The sequence below is a fragment of the Camelus dromedarius genome, chromosome 3 (genome assembly GCF_036321535.1).
Source record: "Camelus dromedarius isolate mCamDro1 chromosome 3, mCamDro1.pat, whole genome shotgun sequence".
Lineage (NCBI taxonomy): Eukaryota > Metazoa > Chordata > Mammalia > Artiodactyla > Camelidae > Camelus > Camelus dromedarius.
In genome coordinates, this window is record NC_087438.1 from 58,079,655 (window position 1) to 58,103,547 (window position 23,893).

At 36.7% G+C, this 23,893-nt stretch overlaps 1 long non-coding RNA gene and 1 other non-coding gene across 2 annotated transcripts in view; both read left to right on the forward strand.

The window, feature by feature from the left end:
- Window positions 1-23,893, forward strand: part of LOC116151968 (uncharacterized) — a 229,559-nt gene that overhangs the window by 127,452 nt on the left and 78,214 nt on the right. The gene's annotated exons all lie outside the window — the stretch shown is intronic.
- On the forward strand, window positions 2,119-2,191 carry TRNAA-CGC (transfer RNA alanine (anticodon CGC)). Its single transcript has one exon. It is a non-coding gene; the product is annotated as a tRNA-Ala (tRNA).

Below are 23,893 nucleotides of genomic sequence, written 5' to 3' on the forward strand. Positions count from 1 at the left end.
CATTGATTAATTTATTCACTTTTAAGTGCATATGGAGTCCTGGGTATTGAATCTCACTCTAGAGATAAATAGATCCAAAGACATGGTTTTGCCTTCAAAGTTCATAGAAGAGAACAGACGTCTTAACTTTAAAGAAAAAACAGTTCTCAATTTTCTTCTCAGGTGACTGAATGAATGGTGATGGGTAAGTCACACAGCTAACCAGCATATGCAGAGGTGCAGATTTGAGGGGAGAGAAATGGATTCTCTTTGGATATTTTGAGTATGAGCTGTATGGTCATCATTCAGACTTGTAAACAGATGGCTAAATACACAACCAGAGCTTAGACAAGAGACCTGAGTTTATTTTCCAGCATCATAGGTATGGGGGTTACAGCTATACAGCTGTACAGCTGATAACAAAACCACAAACTAAATGGATTAATCAATGGACATTTATTTTCTCACCGTTCTGGAAGCTGGGAAGTCCAGAACAAGATGCTGGCAAATTCAGTTTCTATTAAGGGCTCTCTTCCTAGCTGATAGACAGCTGCCTTCTCACCATGTCCTCACGTGGCCTTTCCTTGATGTACACACAGGGAGAGAGAGTGAGCTCTCCAAGTTCTCTTCTTATAGGAGCACCTGTCCTATCAGATCAGGTCCCATCCTTATGACCTCATTTAGCCTTAATTAGAGTTCTCATCTCCAGTACAGCTGCACTGGAGGGTTAGGGCTTCAACATATGAATTTGGGGATAGGGGCACAGAAACATTTAGTCCATAACAGATGGGGTAAGATTGCCAAGGACAGTGTATAATGCTGTCTAAGGACAAAAGTATAGAAACTTTGCTTTGAAGGGTGAGTGGTAGAAGAGAAATTAGTAGAGGAACTGTTAGAGTGGTCAGAGAGAAAGGAGAAAACTCCAAAGGAGAATGGTATACAATTGGTGTAAAAAAAAAAAATTGAGAAGAGAGAATTTCAAGTAGTGAGTAATCAACAGTGTCAATGTGACAGAAAGGTCAAGTAAGGATAAAGAGATAAGATGTACTTGATTGTCCTCTGGTTCATTTGATACTGAGCTAAAAAACATTTAGGAAAAAAGAAAAATATTTATGAAGTACATTTAAATGTTTTTAAGTGAAAATAACTTTGTTGAGTCCCATGCCTAAAAGGAGATGTGGAAGGATATGTTATTCTAACAATACAGAGAAACTGTTTTATTGAATAGAAGAATATCAGTGATACATTTGGCATTGTTTTAGTTACTGAAATACTAATATCTGGGAATATTTGAAAAAGTTAGCAGAGAAACATATTTCTAATTTTTCACCTTTTAGGCTTGTGCATTTTTGAGTACAGATACATTTATTATCTCACTTCATTCTCAAAATATCCTATAGTGGAGATATTTCTCCCAGCCACGTTTACAAATTTTAAAAACAGACTCAAGTAGATGAAGTGATTTTTCCCAACATCCCAACTTCCCTTTGAGAAAGGCAATTTAATTCTACACAACTTGTCCTGAATGCCTGTTGTGTGCCAGATATCAGGCGCTGGAGACTTAGATGATTGAAACAAAGCTGCACAGCCCTTCATCCACCAGTACCCCACATCCCTCCTTTGTATCTCTCTTGGATGTTAAGTCTCTCTTCTGCTTAGTTTGAGCAGCACTGGGAAAGCTGTGACACCTGCAGTAACCGTTCCCCTGAAGGTCCAGGAAGATGGCATGTGAAGGTATAACTCCCAGTGGCGGATTCCTTGCACCTGTTCCTATGACCAGGGAACAATTGTTTATGTCTCTGCTTCATATTACTCATGAGGATCCCTGACCCATGACCCAGTCCCTCCGCTTCATTTGAGCTGCTTTTGAAATTAGATCATTCATGATATATTGAACATAGTTGGGACCCGATAGCCATGGCTCACGATTCATGATTAGTTCACCACCTCCTGGGCAGGGCAGAGGGATGAAATAGGTGACCTTTGGGTACATCTACGGTAGTAGTTCTCAAACTGGGTTCCTGGATGAGCAGAATGAACAATTGAATTAATACTCTGAGAACGGGACCCAGCAATCTGTGTTTTTAACAAACCCTCAGGAGACACTGATACATGCTAAAATTTAAGACTCACTGGAAGGGAGGGTATAGCTTAGTGGTAGAGTGCATGCTTCGCATGTATGAGGTCCTGAGTTCAATCCCTAGTACCTCCATTAAAGATAAATAAACAAACTTAATTACCTATACCCCCCCCAAAAGAATCAAAAGTACACAGCTATAGAATTATTTTTCTATTCTATTTGTACAGAAACAGTATTATGAATGTTCCCAGCAGAAATAGAAGCCATCCATCAATGTAATGGTAAACTCAAGCACATTTTTATTCACATTATTACCATTCCATCTTTATATATTACTACCTTTATCCACAGCAGTCTTTTAAAATCTCTAATTTAATGTCAAAGCAACCTCTCAAGACTGGTTAGTGTCGTGTATCTAAGTACATACTTTAGATTAATGACACTGAAAGCTGAAATTTGTGACATTTTGTTCCTTTTAATTCATCCTCGTCTTATTGCCGTTTCCAGAATTATTATGTGTATTTATTGTCTCTTCATGGTTAGAGTTAGAAACAAAAGTGCCCAAAATGTTTATATTTATGCTGAAAGTAACAAACTAGAGAAAGTTTTTGAGTTCAGAATGGCACCTTTGTTTATATTTTAAGAATTTTACATTGTTTACATTTTAAGGAGAAATTTATGTTATTAAATGCCTCTTACTATATTTCATTTCTTTCTAAAAGCAGAAATTATCAGTAATGTATAGAAAGTCTCAATTAGTGATTTTTAGTTGGCTTTAAAGAGTTATTGCCAAATATTTTCTTTTTCCAAGCTATAGCAAGTTAGTCACAGAAAACATTATCTACCACAGTCCTAAAATATTTAAAATAAAGAGAGAGAAAACTGGTAGAATTTTAAATTTACATCTTTAGCACATATTACAGATCATATCTCTGTGGCCCAACCTTTTTTGTCACAAATTGCAGGTGGGCAAAGAAATACTGTTTTCTCCCACTCAGCATTCTTTACCCCTTGACAAATACAGAAGTATGTTCACAGGTTGAGTTCTAGTTTTGGAGTTTCTTTGTGTTTATGAAGACAAATGTGATGGTTTTCTCTGATGAGGTTGACAAAGGCATTTGTGACCTACATTTCTTCATGTAGTCACTTTGCTTGCAGAAACTGTTTATTCCCTTCTGGGGACAGCTCACTTCATTGACTACAATCCATACTCAGTTGCGCTTCTTGGGCTCCATCAAGGTATTTTAAAATTCTCTGTTGGACAACCTAGGTTACATAAAAAGCTGGGTGATATATGCCAAGAAAATTTTGGAGAAGTCTGTCTGTCAATAGAGAGACTTGGTAGAACTTTCAGAAATCTGTACAAGGAGGTAGTACTAACTCTGATGGAATCCACTGAGAATAAGTCACTTGGTAGACCACATCCTAGTCTACCAAAATCTGTTTTGAAGAAGTAAAATGTGAATTAAATTAGTTTCAGCCTGATGAACCATATTCAGTATTACAGGGGAAAGCTTGGGAAGAGGAAACTGCCACCAAATGAACGTTAAAAATTGTGAGTTGCAAGAGGAAGAATAGAAGTAAGAACAGTCATAGACACATGGAAGTTTTAGGGGGAAGATTTCCTTATAGATCATCTTGTCTAACTCATTTCACAGATAAGGGATTTGAGTGAAAGATGAGTGAAGTGACTGCTCAAGGTCACTTGTCAGTGACAGAGCTTGAGCCAATAGTGGTTGGGCATCCACATTCTCAACTGTTTCCACCAACCCATGGAGATGATACAGAGGTCAGAGTGATGCATGAAGTAGAGGCAGAAAGTAAGAGATTATCAGGAAAATGTAGAGGGCTTAGGGGATTATGTTAGGGAAGCAAAAAACCAGAATGGAAATTAGAATTAGATTTATAGTGGAATGTAAAAATTCATTTATATTTGGGGTAAAAAATAGTTTAAATGTTTCTGGAGATGGGAGTAAACAAAAATCAGAATCGAACAGCAGCACAAATACATATGGTTGTGTTTGTTTAAAGAACCTGCTTCCCTTTCCAGAGTGCAGGGGAAGCTGGTACCCATCACTATGGAGCTGCAGACTTGGAGTCTGGATGCTATGGCAGGGAGCTGCGGGGCAGAGGAACTACAGTAGTGGGAGAACGTGCAGGACATCACAGCTGTGGGATACAGGAGACTGGGTGGTTGCTAAGAATCCATTCCCTTTCCCAGCAGCCAGCTCTTAATGAGGAGGGGAAAGTTATTGAAGAAAAGAGATGGAGGGCGAGTATTTAAAGCAGAAACAGCACGGGAATTTTTAGATACATCCTGATACTTTGATCCTTCTGCAGCCTTCCTACATTGACTGTTGCCCCATTCTAGCCCCCTGGTCAAGCTCATTCTCTGATGAGCCATTACATACAACACCAGTTTGGAATATGCCAAATAAAGTGTTGGAGCATCTGGTGCACATATTCATAATGCTGATTGGAATAAAATTACCCAACTTGATATATTCACATGTGCAAATCATAATAGAAAATACCCAAGTAAAGAATTCTATATGCAAAGAAATGAAAACAAACCAACTGACCATAAAATAAATCCTATAGCTACCAAAGATATGTCAGCTTGCAGCTCTACATGTCACCCTAGCCAGTTTTCCTTTGCCAAAAATCAGGGATGGGAATCCTGAATCTTCAAGGAAAACCTCACAAAGCAATTCTAATCGGCAGACTGTGTCTCCTCACAAATATTTATCACTGGTTTTCTCCTAGGAAGCAGATTGGGCAAAATATTTAAGCTCTTAGTAAATTTCTTTCACAGCAGCCCAACTCATAGAGATATGAATTGCTGGACAGAGCAGGCTGATAGAGAGTTAAGGATTAAGTGCCATTTTCTGTGCTCTTTGCTCAGCATCATCCCAAAAAGCATTGTGTTGTATGTTCAGAACAAAATAATTTGAATGGTTTTCCATTCTTAAAATTCTTTCGTATAGACCAAGGCAATAAGTAGCAAGTTCATTTGTTCAGATGAATGGGTAACAGAATTTGAAGTAAGAGCTCGGTCTGGTCAGTGAAACTACTGTCCTACTCTTATCTTCAGAATAAGTGAAGGGCTTGGATGAACGCACAGCACCTCCTTCACTAAGCTAAGAACATGGCATTTAATTTTCCCTCCCATTTTATATTGTGGTTAAAAATAGATGTTAATGTTAATTCCTGTAAGTTAGATGATATTCTTAAGGTAAAAATCATGACAATTTTATTTTTTGTTTGTAAACTTTTTTTGAAATAGAGTTGATGTACAATATGATGTTAGTTTCAGCTGTGCTAGATAGTGATTTGACATCTGCATACATTATGAAATGATAACTAATATAAGTCTAGCAGCTGATTTCATGCAAAGTTATTACAGTATTATTGACCCTATTCCTTATGCTGTATGTTATATCTCTGTGGCTTACTTATTTTACAACTGGAGTTTTGTACGTCTTAATTCCCTTCACCTCTTCCACTACCCCTACTCCCTACCCTCTGCAACCACCCATTTGTTTTCTGTATCTGTGAATCTATTTTCATTTTGTTTTGTTTCTTTTATTTTTCAGATTCCATGTATAAATAAGATCGTTTAGTATTTGTCTTTCTCTGACTTATTTCACTTAGTGTAAAACCTTTAGATCCATCCATATTATCCCAAATGGCAAGATTTCATTTTTATGGCTGAGTAATATTCCATTGTATTTATATACAACATCTTCTTTATCCATTCCTCTATCAGTGGACACTTAGGTTGCTTCCATATCTTGGCTATTGTAAATAATGCTGAAATGAACACAAGGGTGCACATATCTTTTTGAATTAGTGTTCTTGTTTTCTTCAAGTAAATACCCAGAAGTACAATTTCTGGATCAAATGGTAGTTCTATTTTTAACTTTTTCAGATACTTTCATACTGTTTTCCATGGTGGCTCTATCAATTTAAAATCCCTTTAACAGTGCATGAGGGTTCCCATTTCATCACATCGTCTCCATCACTTATGATTTGTTGTCTTGTTGATAAGAGACATTCTGGCAGGTATGTGGGCATATCTCATTGTGGTTTTAATGTGTATTTTGCTGATGATGAGTGATGTCAAGTGTGTTTTCATGTATCTGTAGGCCATCTCTGTTTTCTATGGAATAACGTCTCTTCAAGTCCTCTGCCCTCTGTGCTAGAAAATGTCATCACTCCATAGAAGTGATGAACAGAAATCCTAAAAATTTGTGATGGTGAAAATTGTGTTATATATTAAGTCTTTGGGTAAAAGGTAACTGGAAGCCAGAATGTATATAGCTGATAACCTTGATTGTCCATAATACAGACAGATAGACAAGGCTTTCCTTATGCTGAAACTTTCTCATCTGTTTTAAGTCAGTGCTACTGAGGACTTTAATGTTATTAATTACTTTCTAAAATTTTATTTAGAACTTTTTAAAGATTCTTTCATTTTGCTAGATGTAATTTTGCAAACTTGTTCCATGAAAACTTCCCCAGCAAAGAACTATATCCAGACTTTAACTTTAATGTAAGACATATGCTTCTCCTCCTGGCTCTCCTTTTTTTCCAAATGTGTAAATCATAGAATTAGAAGTAACTTCAAGTGGTTCATGTCTAGACTGTAGGTGGAAGTGGCTTGCTGAGATAGAACAGGAAGCCAGAATTAGGAAAGGAAAAACTAAAAATAAATGTCAGACACCATGCAAGGAGCATACCCAGAGAGTGAATTAAAAGACAGAGTTTTACAGGCAGGTAGCAGCATGGAATCAGGATAACATCAAAGATGAAACAAGACAATCAGTGATAAAATAGACCTTGGTTCTATTATTCTATGACCATTGCTTAATTTAGGTAACTCTCACAAGTGACTGAATGCCATTTGAGATCAGAGACTTTGCTATTTAGATTTGTACTCCTAGGGTATGCTTTACATTGCTGGACAAAGTAGGAACTCTGTAATATTGAATGAATGAATGATTAAAAGTAGTAAGAGCCAAGTGCAGGTATGGCCTCTCAAACCATAAAAATAAACCAATATACTGAACAAGTACACAGTATATTTATAATAAAAGGTGTTCTAAACGGTAGATTTGACAACGTCTAAATCTCAACAATGAGGAGTGTCTACTTTCACTTCACATCCTCTCACAGTGCAGAAGTGCTGAGATGAAAATGGAGATTACCTTTTCCCAGTGGTGTTCATCCATTGTGGAGTAAGGATGGATTCTCCATAGAAACATGAATCACAGTGAAGTAGTAATGAAAACTTCCATAGGGCTGTAAGCTTTTTAAAAGCAAAAACTGTATTTTTTAATAAGCTGTGCACAATAAACACTTGATGCTGCTACTCATGAGTCTTCAAAAGCTTTCTAATTTATGTGAAGAGAAACTATTTATCTTGGCAGAATTTCTTTGTTAGGAGGCGTGGCTAATAGCCTGCATTTAAGCTTGGGGCTACTGGAAAAGATGTCAGAAAAGTCCAGGCAAATTGTTTCAGTGATTCCTATCCTAACCTTAGCATCTCCTATAGTTACAAAACCATGTTTTACTGAAATGCTTTCTTACTCTCATAGGAGCATAGTGCCAAACGTGGGACAAGCAGGAAGGTAGGGCTAAAAGGAAGAGTTTCAGGTTCCCTTGCCTTCAAGTTAAAACACCAAAGTGATGTCAGTAGATTACTTTAAAGGGTTCATGAAAACAAACATGACTTTATCTGAGGCAGAGTTGTGAAAAAAGGAGAACTTAGTCTGGATGCTGATATAATTCACATTTAATCAGCCAAATATTTACACTATTAAAAAAGATATGGGTTCAAATATTGACCCAAATACATATCAAATAATGCTGAGAGAACAAATTTCACAGCTTTTTCAAATGTATAGGAACTCTTTAAAAAAATAAGTTCAGTAATTTTTGTGTTGGTAAAAGGCAAAGTCTGGTCTGTAACACAAAGATGTTTCATCTATGTGTATGGACTGAAAAAACTAGCGAAATGTAGATTGATTCAAATTACAATGTACACTTCACAATACTGGTTCAATAAATTCAACTATTGTTTTAGAATATTTTCTATTATTAGCTTGGTAAATAAACAACACATATCATCTTTTTTCTTTCTCATTTATTTTTTAAACATAGTATTTCTTTTTCACAGCTCAATTACTTTCTAATTGAGATTAAAATAGCTAATCTTGGGCTAATACTTTGTTTTGCATAAGTATGAAAGTTCATGAAATGTATGGGAATCAGGAACAGTTCTCATCAGAAAATAGGTTTTTTCACTTATTGGTTTCACTTTGAAATGTTGTAAATTCCTAAAACATGAAATATGTCCAAATAAAACATAATCACAAAATATTTCAAAAATCAAATATGATATTTTAAATGACCCTTACCTTTGTCTTTCTACTAACAGGTATAATTTTCAACCCATGATATGAATATTTTCTGGCAAATCTTTTCTGTAAAAATCAAGATAAAGTGTACAAATAAATAATAAAATGAATGTTCTAGCTAGCTAAATTTGATATGTGGTAAGCAAGTATTGCATTACCATTGTCCAGTTTCTAGCGCGATTTTTCTCCTGAGGTCATGTTCTTGTGAGCTTTAGCAACTCCTCTTCCTGTAGCTGTCAGGGAAGGAAAATTTCCTCTCTGGAGGTGACCTCTGTCCTGCTCAGTGGATTAGATGATTGTATGGTTACAGTACATTGGCTTTGATCCTAGGATGCAAATGTTCTCCACTGCTCTGCACAGTCCCTCTCTGTCTTGGAGTCTGTTCCTTTGTTAGCAGCAAACACTTTCACTGCAGGCTTGTCACAATGATTTAGGAAAGGCATATTTTACCAAAATAAGCCCAATGGTGTAGCTGGAACTGATCAAAAGCCATCAGCAAGCTGACAGATTGCTTTTTATGCGAGACTGGCCTTTGGGTCTTTTAGAGGAGGAACACTCCACATATGCAGGATGAAAGCCAATGCTTAGTCACAAAACTGATCCCCAACAGAAAGGAGAACTTTCTCTCCCAGTAGAAAGGTACATAATTATGAATGAATGAGTGACCCAGATTCTTATAGACCTTTGAACATTTAGACCATAGAACATTGTTTGTTATTTTCCTTGGTCATTCATTCACTCATTTGTTCTTTCATTCTCTCTGATGGGCATTGAGCTATGTAATGGGGAACAAAACAGAAAGCAAGAACGATACTGCATCTGCCTATGCAGAATTCACAATGTAGTGGTGGATCATGACAATCAATGAGGCATCAAGTATAAGGGTACTACAAAGAGCTATAGTTCACTGTCACAGTTCACTGTCCTCCTATCCATTTACCCATTGGGCTCCATTGAGAGCTAGACCAAAAGGGAAGACAAGGTGATATTTTCCAGGTGAACAGGGGACAACTTATACCTTTGCATTTCCGTAGAAGAAGAGTTGATTAGTAGGAGAAAAAGCATCAAAAGATTCAGCCTTGTGATCAGGAACAAAAGAGATGAACTAATCAATCCCAGAAAAATGGTCCAGTGCCAGTATAGAAGCATGGAAAATGTTACAAAGAGGCTCGAATGGTGGTCAGACTGGCCCTTTATCATCACTAAAAGTAGATATAGTTAAGATGCCTATCTGAGTAAGAATTGGATATTGATTGATGTTCCTGCTGGAGCCCTGATGCCTAAACTACTCCTGGACATCTTCTCATCCACATCCCAGTAGTGCCCTCTTCTGCCTTCTTATTCCAGTCAAACATCTGCCAATTTGTCCTTCTGGCACAATAAAATACATCACTACCATTTATCAATTATTATTTCTCATGTGTTTTCACCATCTGTCTTATTTTATTCTACACTGAAGATTGTCATCTCTAAGACAAAGAAGCAATCTGTTGAGTTTAATGGTATGTTTGGCACTCCTCTGCATTCATTGTCCATGTTCATTGTAAAAATCCCTGTCTTATCTTTCCTAACAGTGAAAAGATATTGTCAGTTGATCAGAGGATCTGACCGAGGCATAATAGTTTACAGCTAAAGAATAGATACTTGGGTGTGGGAACAAGGAGAGGAGAATAAGAAATGGAAGGAAACAAAGAACGTAGACAACATAGATCCTACAAATTTTCAAGTTACTTTTGCCAAACTCAAATCTGTCATCTCTGAGAAAGTTAGAAATCTGTACAATGCATATAGCAAAACATGAAATATCTGTAATATTTTATATAATAAAAGAAAACTGCTTACTTTGGGTGAGAGAAATGACGTACGTAGTTATAAAACACGCATTATTGGAGGTCTGTATCATTCTGGTTCTGTTATTTTTTCTGTGTGGTCTTGAGATAAGCACTTAACATCTTTGGTCTATAATGACCTCATTTATAAAATAAGGGTAATCATAATTCAGGAGAATACTAGGAAAATAAATAATAATATATGTGAAAATACTTTGGAAAAAAATTTGAGCAAAAATTAGGACTTAAAAAGGGGAAGATTGAAGAGTTAGATGAGAGAATTTGACATGCTGTGTCTATTATTCAAGATTTATTTATTCATTTTTGAGGTTCTTTAGTCTTTTGGGCCAAAACTAAGGAGTTGGGGGTAGGGATCCTGGTGGAATCACTTAGGGATGAGGGTGGAGGTATTTTACAGCCTGGTACCAGTCCTTTGGACAAACAACCTCTAGCTCCTGTATGTGTTGGCACATGAAGGTTTCCTAATCACATTTCAGGCAGGGCTGAGTTAAGGCCTCCTATGATTTGTTCCCTTAATACTGATCCACAGCTCTCCCACAGTGAGGTTAACACTTCAGAAACTTAAGTGTTGCTCTACAAGCAAAGGAAAATTTTCTGGGGAATAGGATGCCACTTTTTAGTTCATTTCCTGAATGAGCGAAGAAAACCAAATAAGTGCAGGAAATGTATGTGTTATTCTTACCTAAACTCAATGTTGTTGTTGTTGTTAATATAACTTTCACGTATGCAGCACTGTAGTTCATCTGTATACAACACAAAGTGATAACCACTGTGAGTCTGGTTACTACCCATCACCATACAACTGACCCCTTTCACCCATTTTGCCCACCCCCCAACCACCTTTACCTCTGCTAACCACTGATCTCTGTATCTATAAGTTTATTTTGACATTTATTTTGTGTTTATAGGTTGCACATGTGTGTGAAGTCATTTGGTATTTGACTCTCTCCATCTGACTTTTTTTACTTAGCATAATACCTCAGGGTCCATTCATGTTGTCACAAATGGCAGGATTTAATTCCTTTTTATGGCTGAGTAGTACTCCATTATGTATATATATATTTTTATCTTCTTTATCCATTCATGTATTGATGGACACTGAGGTTGTTCCCATATCTTGGCTATTGTAAATTATGCTACAATGGAGCATATATATTTTCAAATTAGTGTTTTCATGTTCTTTAGATAAATACCTAGAAGTAGAATAGCTGGATCATATGGTAGTTCTATTCTTAATTTTTTGAGGAACCTCCAGATTGTTTTTCATAGTGACTGCACCAATTTATATTCCCACCAACAGCATGTGAGAGTTTGCTTTTCTCCACATTCTTGCCAACTCTTGTTATTTGTTGTCTTCTCAATAATACCATTCTAACAAGTGTATAGTGATACCTCATGGTTCTGATTTGCATTTTCTTAATAATGATGTCAAACATATTTTCGTGTGTCTATCAGCAATTTGTATGTCTTCTTTGGAAAAATGTCTCTTCAGATCCTGTGCCTACTTTTTAATCAAGTTGTTTGGTTTTGTTTTTTTTTAAGTTGTATGAGTTCTTTATATATTTTGAATATTTATCTTTTATAGGATATGTGACTTGCAAATATCTTCTCCCATTCATTAGGTTCCCTTTTTGTTTTGATTATGGTTTCCTTTGCTGAGCAGCAGCTTTTTAGTTCAGTGCAATCTCATGTTTATTTTGCCTTTTTTCCTCTTGTTCTTGGAGTCAGATCCATAAAACGTTGTTAAAACCAGTATCATTACTAAAACCAATACCAGTATCATTGAGGTTACTGCTTATGTTTTCTTCTAGGAATTTTATGGTTTCAGGTCTTACATTTAACTCTTTAATTCATTTCGTGTTAACTTTTGTGTATGGTGTAAGATAGTGGTCTAGTTTCATTCTTTTGCTTGTGACTGTTCAGTTTTCTCAACACCATTTAGTAAAGAGACTATCCTTTTTCTATTGTGTGTTCTTTGCTCCTTCATTGTAAATTAATTTTTCATATAAATGTGCATTAACTTCTGGGCTTTCAATTCTGCTTGATTGATACACATGTCTTTTTTTTGTGCCAGTACCATACTGTTTTGTACTATAGCTTTATAGTATAGTTCAAAATCAGGGCATCTAAACTCCAGCTTTGTTCTTCTTTCTCTATATTGTTTCAGCTCTTGGGTATCTTTTGTGGTTCCATATACATCTTAGAATTATTTGACCTAGTTCTGTGAAATATGCCATTGTTATTTTGATAGGAATTTCATTGAACATGTAGATTGCTTTGGGTAGTATGGACACTTTAACAATATTGATTCTCCCAATCTAAGAACATGTCATCTTTCTATTTATGTGTGACTTCTTCATTTTCTTATGTCAATGCCTTATAGTTTTCACTGCCTTTCACTCTTGGTTAAATTTATTCCTAAGCATTTTATTCTTTTTGATGCTTTGTAAATGGGATAGTTTTCCTAATTTCATTTCATGACAGCTTGTTATTAGTGTATAGAAATGCCACAGATTTCTGTATATTGATTTTGTATTCTGCAATGTCACTGAATTGACTTATTCTAACGGTTTATTTTTTTTTTTTTTGTAGTCTTTAGGGTTCTCTCAGTGTCATGTGGTGCTCAGTTTTTATTCATTCAGAGATAATGGTGAGATAACTGGCAACATTTTCATGCCCTTCCCACATTTACATAGGAATAAGCTTTATCTGTCAATTTCATTTTGTTTGAAAGCCCTGAAGGCCAAGAGCAAAACGTTCCCAAAGATTCTTGTCTTGTTAGAGATATATGGGCTGACCTAAAAGAGGACCAGAGCTTTCAGATTCTATTTGAGTTGGCCACGTCCTGAAAGTCCAACCATAGTAGTAAGATTCATATTTTTAGTGAATTTCAGAGCAGATTCCTCAAAATGCAAAGCAACATCTGCTGCTCCAGCCCCAACTGTATTTGCCAGTTATAGTTAAAGAGATTTCTGCCTGGGCCAGATGCAGTTCTTAAGATTAAACTCATCTGTGCCTTTCTTGTATGGAGCCATCTTCTGCAGAGGGCTCTCAGCGAGCTCTGAAAGGTGAATGGAGCTTAATGCAACACTATGCTGTAATGATGCCATTTGCCATATCGTTAAATTTTGTAAAAGAGTGCAATTAAGTCAGTTTCCTATAAATCTAAGCATTTCTTCCCATCACAACCCATCTTAGAGGTAGTCATTCTACCATTTATTTTATGCTTCATACAGTTTTTCCATCTTCTCTCCAGCTTAGAACCCATAGCGATTGTTCCTCAAAAGAGTGGTCATAAAGAAGTTGCTAGAGGTTTAAACAAAGATAACTCACAGTGCACTGGGAAGTTTAGGGCTGCATCTTGTAAGTAATGAGAAAATATTTTGAAAACAGGAAATGAAGTTTTAGTCATTCTTAAAACAAATAGTCTCTACAGTAACATTTGGGCAATGAAGTCCATGAGAGAACTGTGGATGACTTGTTTTTGTCTTAATTTGGGAGGACCTGTAGTTTCATGTCATTTGCATCTTATTTGGGGCTTCATGCTGTTTTGGTTTTCTTCATTCATTTAACAAGAATTCATTGTGGACCTACTATGTGCCAGGCATTATGGAAATAAAAATGAAAAAGGAAAGTCAATATTACCAAGGAATTTACAGTTCTATTAATACCAAAAATTATTAAACAAAATAACTATGAAAAATATGACAATAGAGAAATACACAGTATCCCGTGGTAACAGAGAGGAGAGGCTATCATTGACAAAAGTCATTTGCTAAAAGTGTCCTCTTACACTGGTACAGTTAAAAAACAACAACCTATAACAGTTTTCCAAAGTGCCTCAACTGTGAACAAATCATCCCCTATGCTGTGACAGTCAGGCCTAACCTACTACAAATGTGAACGGAATAAGACTGGAAATTTACCCCAGATTTCCTCCATAATTCATGAGGAAGTTGGGCATCTGAAAGCTGCTTTGTCTCAGAAGAACCCATTTAAAGCAGGCTCATAAAAAAGCCCACCTGAAGTATTTTCAAAATTGACCAGGTAATATTTGTAAGGAACATAGACACATTTCATTGACAAAAAAGGTTAAAACACACAACCAGGTCTGCATCCCTCAGGAAGAAGAGGGGCTTCAGTTGAGGAGTGGAGAAAGAGAACGCTGATAAATGTACGAGGTCTGTGGGGTTGTGTGATCGCTGGGTGTGGCAGGGAGAGGGCTTGGCAACACTGACATCCAGCTGTTCTCCACACAGTGCTGCTTCTGGACAACCAGCCTGTGCACTTGGCTCCTGGACCAGAGGGGAAACGAGCAAAAGGGAGGGAGTGAGCTGTATGCTGTAGCAATTACCACTTCAATTTTCTACCTGAGTCAGATGACGAGGGCATGACCATAAGAGACGTTTCTCCCCTTATCAGACCTGAAGGGTTTATATGTGGTCCTAAGCCATCAGAGGAGACTCAGGCAGACTGTGTTATTTAAAGAGAAGAGTTGCTGGTTTATTTTCCAAACAACTGTGGGAAACAACATTAAAACAACATTTGTAAACCAGCTTACAAATAGGAAACTCCATGTGCAACAGGATATTTTTGCTATTTGCTTTTAATCATTTCTGCCTAAATGTTTCAGGAAGTATCTCTGGCCAAAATTGTATCTATTTTACATATAGTCATCCTATTCCTTTTGGGGGTATACATGAACATGTGACATAGGAATGAATGAAGAGTTAGGACCTCTTCTCTGACAGGTCACAGAAAGGTTTTCTGAGTTTTTTTTTTTAATCCCTATTCCAAAATGGAATTATAAATCAACTAGGATACATCAAGTCAGGGGAAAAAAAGTGGATTAAGTGCACATCATAACAAGCCAACCTCCCAACCGTAAACCCAAATGTTTGGAAGGGCTTCAAAGTGCCTCCTGCAGCCTTTGACCAAAACCTGGCAGCTCTGAAAAGGAGCTCAGTAATGGGGACAAAGACTGCCAGATGTGCGGTGTGCCAATGCCAGCCAAAGTGAGCTGGCAGGAGGAGCAGCCAGCAAGCCCACTGTGCCAAGATAAAGAGGCCAGTGTGGCGGGAGGTGATGGATGGTTTCCAAAGGAGCAGGATTGTTTTTAATTACTTGCTGTAGTGTTATCCTCAGCTCTGCTCTTTGTGATTGCAAGTGGATTGTTTCAAACCTACATCCATCATTCCCTCTGACAGGGTTAGAAAGCCAGAGAATGTGAAGTGATTTGTTTCTAAACAGGGTGGGGACAGGCATTGACACGATAGTGAGACAACCATATCAGGCTGGCTCGGAAAGCCCGCATCTCCAAATGATGCGTCCCAATGGAGACGAGGTTTCTGCTACACTGAACTCTAGCAACTGGTAACGAAGTGTGTCTAAGAAGCAATTTAAGAAGCCAGAGCCAACCCATCCGTTTATTTCAGTTAATTTCTTTATTCCTCCATCTCTACTTTCTGTTTCCAAATCCTCTCACACGATTTCCTGGGACAGGGCAATCTCCATATCCAGCTGAACAGAATAGCAAATCATAGGAGTGGTGACGGTGGTAGTAATAGCCACCGTTTATGAAGCAGTTGTTACATTCCAGGTTCTGCAGGAACCAGGCACTTAATCATTATAACCACCATGCAACCTAGATATCATCGTTCCTGTTTAACACCTATAAGAGATGAGAGTTTAAAAGAGATACAGACAAGTCAAGACGCAAGAATACTCCAGAAATCGGTGCTTTCATGCCAGGGTACAGCAAACTATGACAGTACTTAAAGGGCCACTTGGCTTAAATTTTGAGGGAAGATAAGGGTGCAGCAAAGGGAATATTGTTGGAAGAAGTTATGTTTACATTGAATAATGAAATAATCCAGAATGTAGAATATGTAAGAATAATGAACAATGATGAATAAGTAAGAATTAACAAGGCAATGAGAGTGGGCAGGGAACCTAGGAGAAGGGGACCACTTGTACAAAAGGCTTGAAACAGAAGAAATCACGCCAGCTCCAAGTGGCTAGAACATAGAATGTGAAGCGGGCATGAGTGAGAGATGAAGCCAGAGAGAGGTAAAGCAGAGAGCCAGAAGTCTGCCTAATCCATGCAAAAAGTTTAAATTTGTTCTTAGGGCAATGAAAAAAATTTGAATGATTTAAAGTAGAGGAGAGAGAGTATCAGATTTGCAATTCAGAGAGCAAATTGCAAACAGGAGAAAGGGAAGTCAGAGTGCCAGATAAAGGGCAATTCCAATTATCTGGATACATACTGACAATGCTCTGAATAAGGAGGAAAGCTCTTCAGGAAGAAGAATCCATGGGCTTGGTGATTGAACACAGATGGTAGAATAGGGGAAGGCAGCAGTTAAGAATGCTGCCTCCAGTGTGGTCTTGAACAATTGTGTGGACAAAAGTGCTCTGCACTAAAATAGGAACCACAGGATAGGGAAGAGGGGTGTGTGTATGTGGGTTGGTGGTGAAGGGTGATTAGGCAGTGAATCCTGGTTTGGACACCTGGATGGAGATGCCTATGGATTACTTAGGTAAAGATTTCCAGCAGGTTATTGGAAGCGTGGGTCTGGAGCTAATATGAAAAGCTAGGGATATAGATTGGGAGTTATTGACATGGGTTTGGTTGATTGATTTAGAGTAGCAAAGTCATTTGGAAAAGAAAGAAAGAAAGCAATCTCATTTATGGTAACATCAAAAAATAAAAGATTTGGAAATAAATTTAATCAAAATTTTACACTGAATACAATAACATATTGATGAAAGAAATCATCTATCTTACACTGTATCTGACTCTCTGATGATTGCTAGACTTGCTTACCCCCATATTAAGAGTGACAGTTCCTCAACCCTGCTTACCACTTACTTGGTACCCTCCTCAATGCCCTGTACCCTGTCAAACTGAATTCAAACTGATTCAAATTGCATTTTTAAAATCACCTGGGCTCGTCATTTCAAGAAACCTAATGCTATATTTGAGGATTTAAACATCCAATTTCTAAATATTTTTTTTCTTTTCCAAATTTGGATTTTCATGTATCTTATTTTTACCAAGAGAACACGACTGGTCAAAATAGATTGAGAATATACCTGTGATTTTGAGCAGATTTCCCATGGCTGCTAAGACTCCGCTGAACTATTTCTGAGCTCAGAAAGGAGAAAAGGCACAGATTACCACTCAGTTCACTGCTTCTGAACATGAATCGGATGCCTGTGAATCTTTAGAATTTGATGTTCAGCCACTGTGAAGCTTCCCAGCACGACAGCGCCATATTTCCTCTCCTGAGATAGTTTACATATAATAGAAACAGCTGTCAAGTGTTCCTTGTAGCCTAGAGGGTTAAGAAGGGAATGTAATCCTCTGGGCATCAGTGATAAAAGCAAAATTAAAAAAATAAATAAGCAAAATAATGTGAGATATTTTATAGAAAGTCTCCTACATATAACAGAGTATCCATATGCTTTTTTATCTTTTCAGTCTTAATGACTCATTAAGACCATTATTCTACTTTTTTGTCAATATCAGGACAAACCGATTTGAAACTCCATTTCATCTATATCCTATAGTTATAGCTATGATAATAAAAAAAATCATCTCCAAGCCCCAGATCTTATTTTATAGAGGAATTTATTTATTACTGATTTATTCATATTACTTCTTAAAATGTTTTTTAATCAAAATTTATTTATATAAGAAATCTTTTAAATGAGGTCATTATCTCTTTTGGTATATAGAGTCATTGCCAACCACAATAAATGTCAGTTCCCCGACCAACAGCTCACACATGCTCAACACAAATGTTATAGTTAAGTACATAAAGTTTTAGAGTGTTTAATAAAAGCTTAATAGTTTGCTGTTGTGCTTATTTCCAATTCGTGGTGTAGTTCATTTCCAGAGTATCTGGACACATGTGGAAATGATGCCCTCTAAACACTGCCGACTTTTTACATCCATTGCACATAGCTTGTCTGAGCTATTAAGGAAGAAAAAAAAATTCCATAAATCAAGATGACATGAAGGGGGAAGAAAATCAGCTTTATGCAACAGGAAAACAATTTGTCCTTCCCACCAAAATAACCTAAACAAACAGCTGAAGAAAGAGAGTAAAATTTTTGTTTTAAAGTTTCACTCTGAAATAATGTTGCTTAAAACAATTTCAGCATGAATGACATTTGGCTGGTGTGAAGATTGTGCAAAGATGTGGTTCTTTGTGCTGCAGTTGAGATTTATAGACCTTAAAACCTTGAAGCTATTGAACACACACTGAACTCAGTCGGAATAAGCTGGCAGGTTGCAGGTCACAGTAAAAAGTGGATAAACCTCCACTTCTCTAGTCTTCCTTCCACAATGAAGCCCGTGGTTTGGACCCAAGTGAGCAGCCTCACTACTCAAATAGGGTTAAAATCACCTGAGCAGATCAAACCAGGGAAGTAATCCACTCTTCAAACATCCAGTTCAACTTAGAATTGGAGGCACTAAGGTTCAGCAACTTAAAAGTCCTGATCAAGCAGAGAAAATGGGATCACTCCTCTACAACAGTGTGCTTCCAGAGCGAAACTTGTAGCCTAACCTAAGAGAAAAATAGGATGGCGAATGCTGTCACGTAGGTCAGGGCAAAGAGGAGCTGGAAGAATGTGTTTATTTCAGCTTATCTTGTTGTCTTAACATTTTACTTAGGATTTGAAAATTACTCAACGATCCACAAGGAAACTTAAGTGTTTAGGTTAAAGAGTCATTTAAAAACTGTAATAATTTATCACCAGAATATGTGTAAATAGCTTTTTTTTTTTGGTGGGTGTAGGTGGTTAAGACTTTGTGTCTCTCATATACATTACTTCATTGAAGACAATGTTATTTTTATACATATATGTATATATTTACTGGAGTATAGTCAGTTTACATTATTGTGTCAATTTCTGGTGTACAGTATAATCCTTCAGTCATGCATGAACATACATATATTTGTTTTCACTATAAGTTACTATAAGATATTGAATATAGTTCCCTGTGCTGTACAGTATGAACTTGTTGTTTATCTATTTTATATATATTAGTTAGTATCTGCAAATCTCGAACCCCCAATTTATCCCTTCCCACCCTCTCCTCACCCTGGTAACCACAAGTTTGTTTTCTATGTCTGTGAGTCTGTTTCTGTTTTGTAAATAAGTTTTTGTCTATTTTTTTTTTTGATTCCACATATAAGTGATATCGTATGATATTTTTCTTTCTCTTTCTGGCTTACTTCACTTAGAATGACAGTCTCCAGGTCCATTCATGTTGCTGCAAATGGCATTATTTTATTCTTGTTTATGACTGAGTACTATTCCATTATATAAATATACCACAACTTCTTTATCCAGTCAACTGTCCATGGACATTTAGATTGTTTCCATGTCTTGGCTACTGTAAATAGTGCTGCTATGAACATTGGGGTGCTTGTATCTTTTTGAATTAGAGTTCCTTTCGAATATATGCCCAGGAGTGGGATTGCTGGAACATAGGCTAAGTCTATTTTTAGTCTTTTGAGGAATCTCCATACTATTTTCCATAATGGCTACACCAAACTACATTCCCATCAACAATGTAGCAGGGTTCCCTTTTCTACATACCCTCTCCAGCATTTATCATTTGTGGGCTTTTGAATGATGGCCATTCTGACCAGTGTGAGGTGATACCTCATTGTAGTTTTGATTTGCATTTCTCTGATAATTAGCAATATTGAGCATTTTTTCATATGCCTGTTGGCCATTTATATGTCTTCATTGGAGAATTGCTTGTTTAGGTCTTCTACCCAATTTTGGATTGGTTTGTTTTTTCTTATTAAGTTATATGAGCTGTTTATATATTCTGGAAATTAAGCCCTTGTCAATCCCATCTTTTGAAAGTATTTTCTCCCATTGCATAGATTGTCTTTTTGTTTTGCTTATGGTGTCCTTTGATGTGCAAAAGCTTTTAAGTTTAATAAGGACCCATTTGTTTATTTTGTTTTTATTTCTGTTACCTGGGTAGACTGCCCTAGGAGAACATTGCTAAGATTTATGTCAGATAATGTTTTGCCTATGTTTTCTTCTAAGAGGTTTATGATGTCTTGTCTTATGCTTGTCTTTAAGCCATTTTTTACTTTATTTTTGGTATGATGTGAGAGAATATGCTAACTCATTGATTTCCATGCTGCTGACCAGTTTTCCCATCACTATTTGCTGAAGAGACTATACTCCATTGTATGTTCTTGCCTCCTTTTTCAAAGATTGATTGACCAAAAGTTTATGGGTTTATTTCTGGGCTCTGTATTCTTTTCCATTAATCCAGAAGACAATGTTATTTTGACTAAAGGGGGACAATAAGTGAAAAAGAGTCACAGGCAAATTAGCTATATACACATAGGTGTATCAGTTTGTTAGGGCTGTGATAACAAAGTACCACAGACGGGATGGCTTAAACAACAGAAAATGTCTTTCTCACAGTTCTGGAGGCAGAAGTTCAAGGTCAAGGTGTGTGTAGGTTTGGTTTCTACTGAGGCCTCCCTCCTTGGCTTGCAGATAGCCATCTTCTCTCTGTCTTCAGATCTTTCCTCTGTGTGTTGTCTGTGTCCAGATCTCCTCTTCTTATAACACACCAGTCATGTTGGATTAGGGCCCACCCAATCCAATAACCCCATTTTACCTTAATTACTTCTTTAAAAGCCCTATCTCTAAATAGTCACTTTCTCAGGTACTGGGGGTTGGAAGTTCAACATATAAATGGGGGATGGAAGGGGACACAATTCAGCTCGAAACAATAGCTATGTATAGAAATGGAAGTAGAGACTTGAGGTATCACATATAGATAATTTGAGTCAAATTTACTTTTGCTCACTGCTTCACAATAGTCAAGGCAAATATGTGGGGTAAGAGCTTAAGTTATCTTGGAGTATCAGCACAATGTCACATTTCGTTTCTCTATTTGCTAGGACATTCTTTCCAGTCCTCTCTGTAGCTATTACATTCATTCTGTGCTCTACAAAATTATACACTTCCTGATACTAAAATTACACAAATGCCCTTAGAACTGGTTTTTAAGTCTGTGGAATGCAACCCATGAGTAGGACGTAAAACCATTTGGTGGATGGTAACTATTGCTTCAATAAAAGAGACTAAAAACATTACAATGTATAAAATAATAATAAATAGTTAAATGTAGAGTTATTCTCAGAGAATATTGTAAAGTAAGATTTTCAAAATTATCTATGCTATAAAAGCAATAAACAAAATTGTTAGAATCAACTTTTTCAGAACTCTGGAAATTAAACAAAGGCTTTCAGCAAGCCAAGGAGGTGGCTGAATCTCTGTAAAAACAGTTAACTTTGTGGCATTTTACCTTGCCCCATTCCTACGCCTGTGCCCCACTTCTGCAGTAGACTTGCAAACTAACAGCCACAATCATAGTGAATCCAGCAGACTGTCCACTACTGGATGGAGTCCATGTAGTCTTTCAAACCACATTCCCAAAGTATTATTATTTGACTCATCCAATGGTTCTAACGCAATAGATTACAAGTAGGGCAAACAAGAGACTAAAAAAAAAGCTAAGAACTTTGGAAAGTTCTGATACATTTCTAGGAATCTACAAGGCCATGTGAATGCAGAGGATTACACATGTGTCCAGAGTTGGGCATGCAGTCAGGAAAGACCTGAGAAGGTCCTAAGCCCTCACCTCAGCTGACCTGGGGTCTCTGCATTAGTAGGAGGTTGCATGTCCCAACACATACAGACCTCCTACAAACCACTGAATTGTATACTTCAAAATGGTGAATTTCCTGGTAGGCGAATTATGTCTCAACATAAAAAATAACATTGGTTATCTGAAATTTAAAAAAAAAAGTGAATGGGCAGTATTGACAAAATGTTGATTGAAAGACACCAGATGCTCCATTCACACAAAATTCAAAAAACAGGCAAAACTTTTCTATATTGATAAAACTCCAAATAGCTGTTCCCATTTGTGTGTTGGGGTGGGGGGAGTGGTGTAAGGAGAAAAGAGAGAGCCTTTTTGAGGCCTAGAAATGTTGTGTCTTGATTGAGACTTTGGCAACATGAGGGGTATTATACACTACCATGTACAAAGTCATCAAATTGCACACTTAGAATCTGTGCACTTCACTGTAGGAGTTATACCTCTATTAAAGACTGAAAAAAATATAATGAGTGTAGATAGTATTTTGTCAACGTTGTGCTTTAGTTGCATATACTTGTTGTGTGTGTATTGGGACATGATGTAAAATATATTTATTTCTGTGGGTGTGGTCAAGGTGTTTGAAAATACTAAACTAAAATGTTAGAATTTTATGGACAACCTGATGTTCTTTGAGATATGAACAACTTGTGCTTATTGGGCATGTTTCTGGGATTACAACTAAAATAAAAGTTATGGGAAGTGTTCTAATGAATAAATCAACCACTCAGTGATTCAAATTATTCCAGCCTCATCACTGACACTCTGACCCTACGTTCAGTTGCAACTTCTTTATGAAACTTCCTTCACTTTCAAAGCCAGAAGTGATCTCTTGTCCTTCTAAACCTTACAATTTTTGTTGGTATCTCTGTTACAGTATATATGTGTTTGACATCGATCTGCCATGTATGCGTGTATTATTTTTCTTTCCTGGTTGTAAAATCTTAGATCCTAATAATTACATTATTCTTTTCTTTTTTTCCCGTAAAGCTTGGCGTAGTAGTTTGCACTTAGGTATTGCATAGAAGAAGAAAGAAATTAAGAAATCAATTAATGGAGTAGCCTTTGAAATATAGTTCTTAGAAATTCAAAACAGATCACTATGATAAAACAGATACATAATAAAATAGATATATAATAAAATGAATAAAATCTAATATTTAGGTACAGATAAGAGCTCATCAATATGGAAGTAAAAGGAGTGTGACTGTGTGTATGTGTGTGTGTAAATGCATGTGTGAATTTATATATACATGTATTACAGAATCTATTGAGCATGTATCTGGAAATTTAAAACCATTATTTATTAGCAGGTCAATGTGATTACTGATTCAGAGTTCAAAAGTCCCCTTTTCTATTCTGTACCTCAAATATGGGGTGCCAAACCAAATTCTTAGTTCACCAACTCCTGGCAGAGCTGGAGAAAATCAATAAGGAAACAAAGATTTCACCCGAGAAACAGAGTAAAGGATTTAGAGATTTTGACTGTTCAGTGGAACGAGGCAAGGTTTATCATCACTTGGCTTAGAGGTACTCAGGAAATTTTGGAGCTAGAACTGAAGTATGTTTCTGAATCAAATGATTTTTTTACTTAGGTATTTTCAAAACACAATAAAAACAAAATCTGTCTCTTTAATTGAACCCTTTAAATGGTGTTTTTAATGAAGATGATAAATCACAGAATCCATATGGGAATAAAATGTGTATTTGTTCAGGGCTGTACCTTTCACAGACAGCTCATGAGTTACCAGTTTAAACTCTCTGATATCTCTCCCCTTGGTTACTCCTTCTTTTTGCTGATTGACTGTAATTGATTGACCAGTGGGTGGTGAACAGCAGGAGAGTG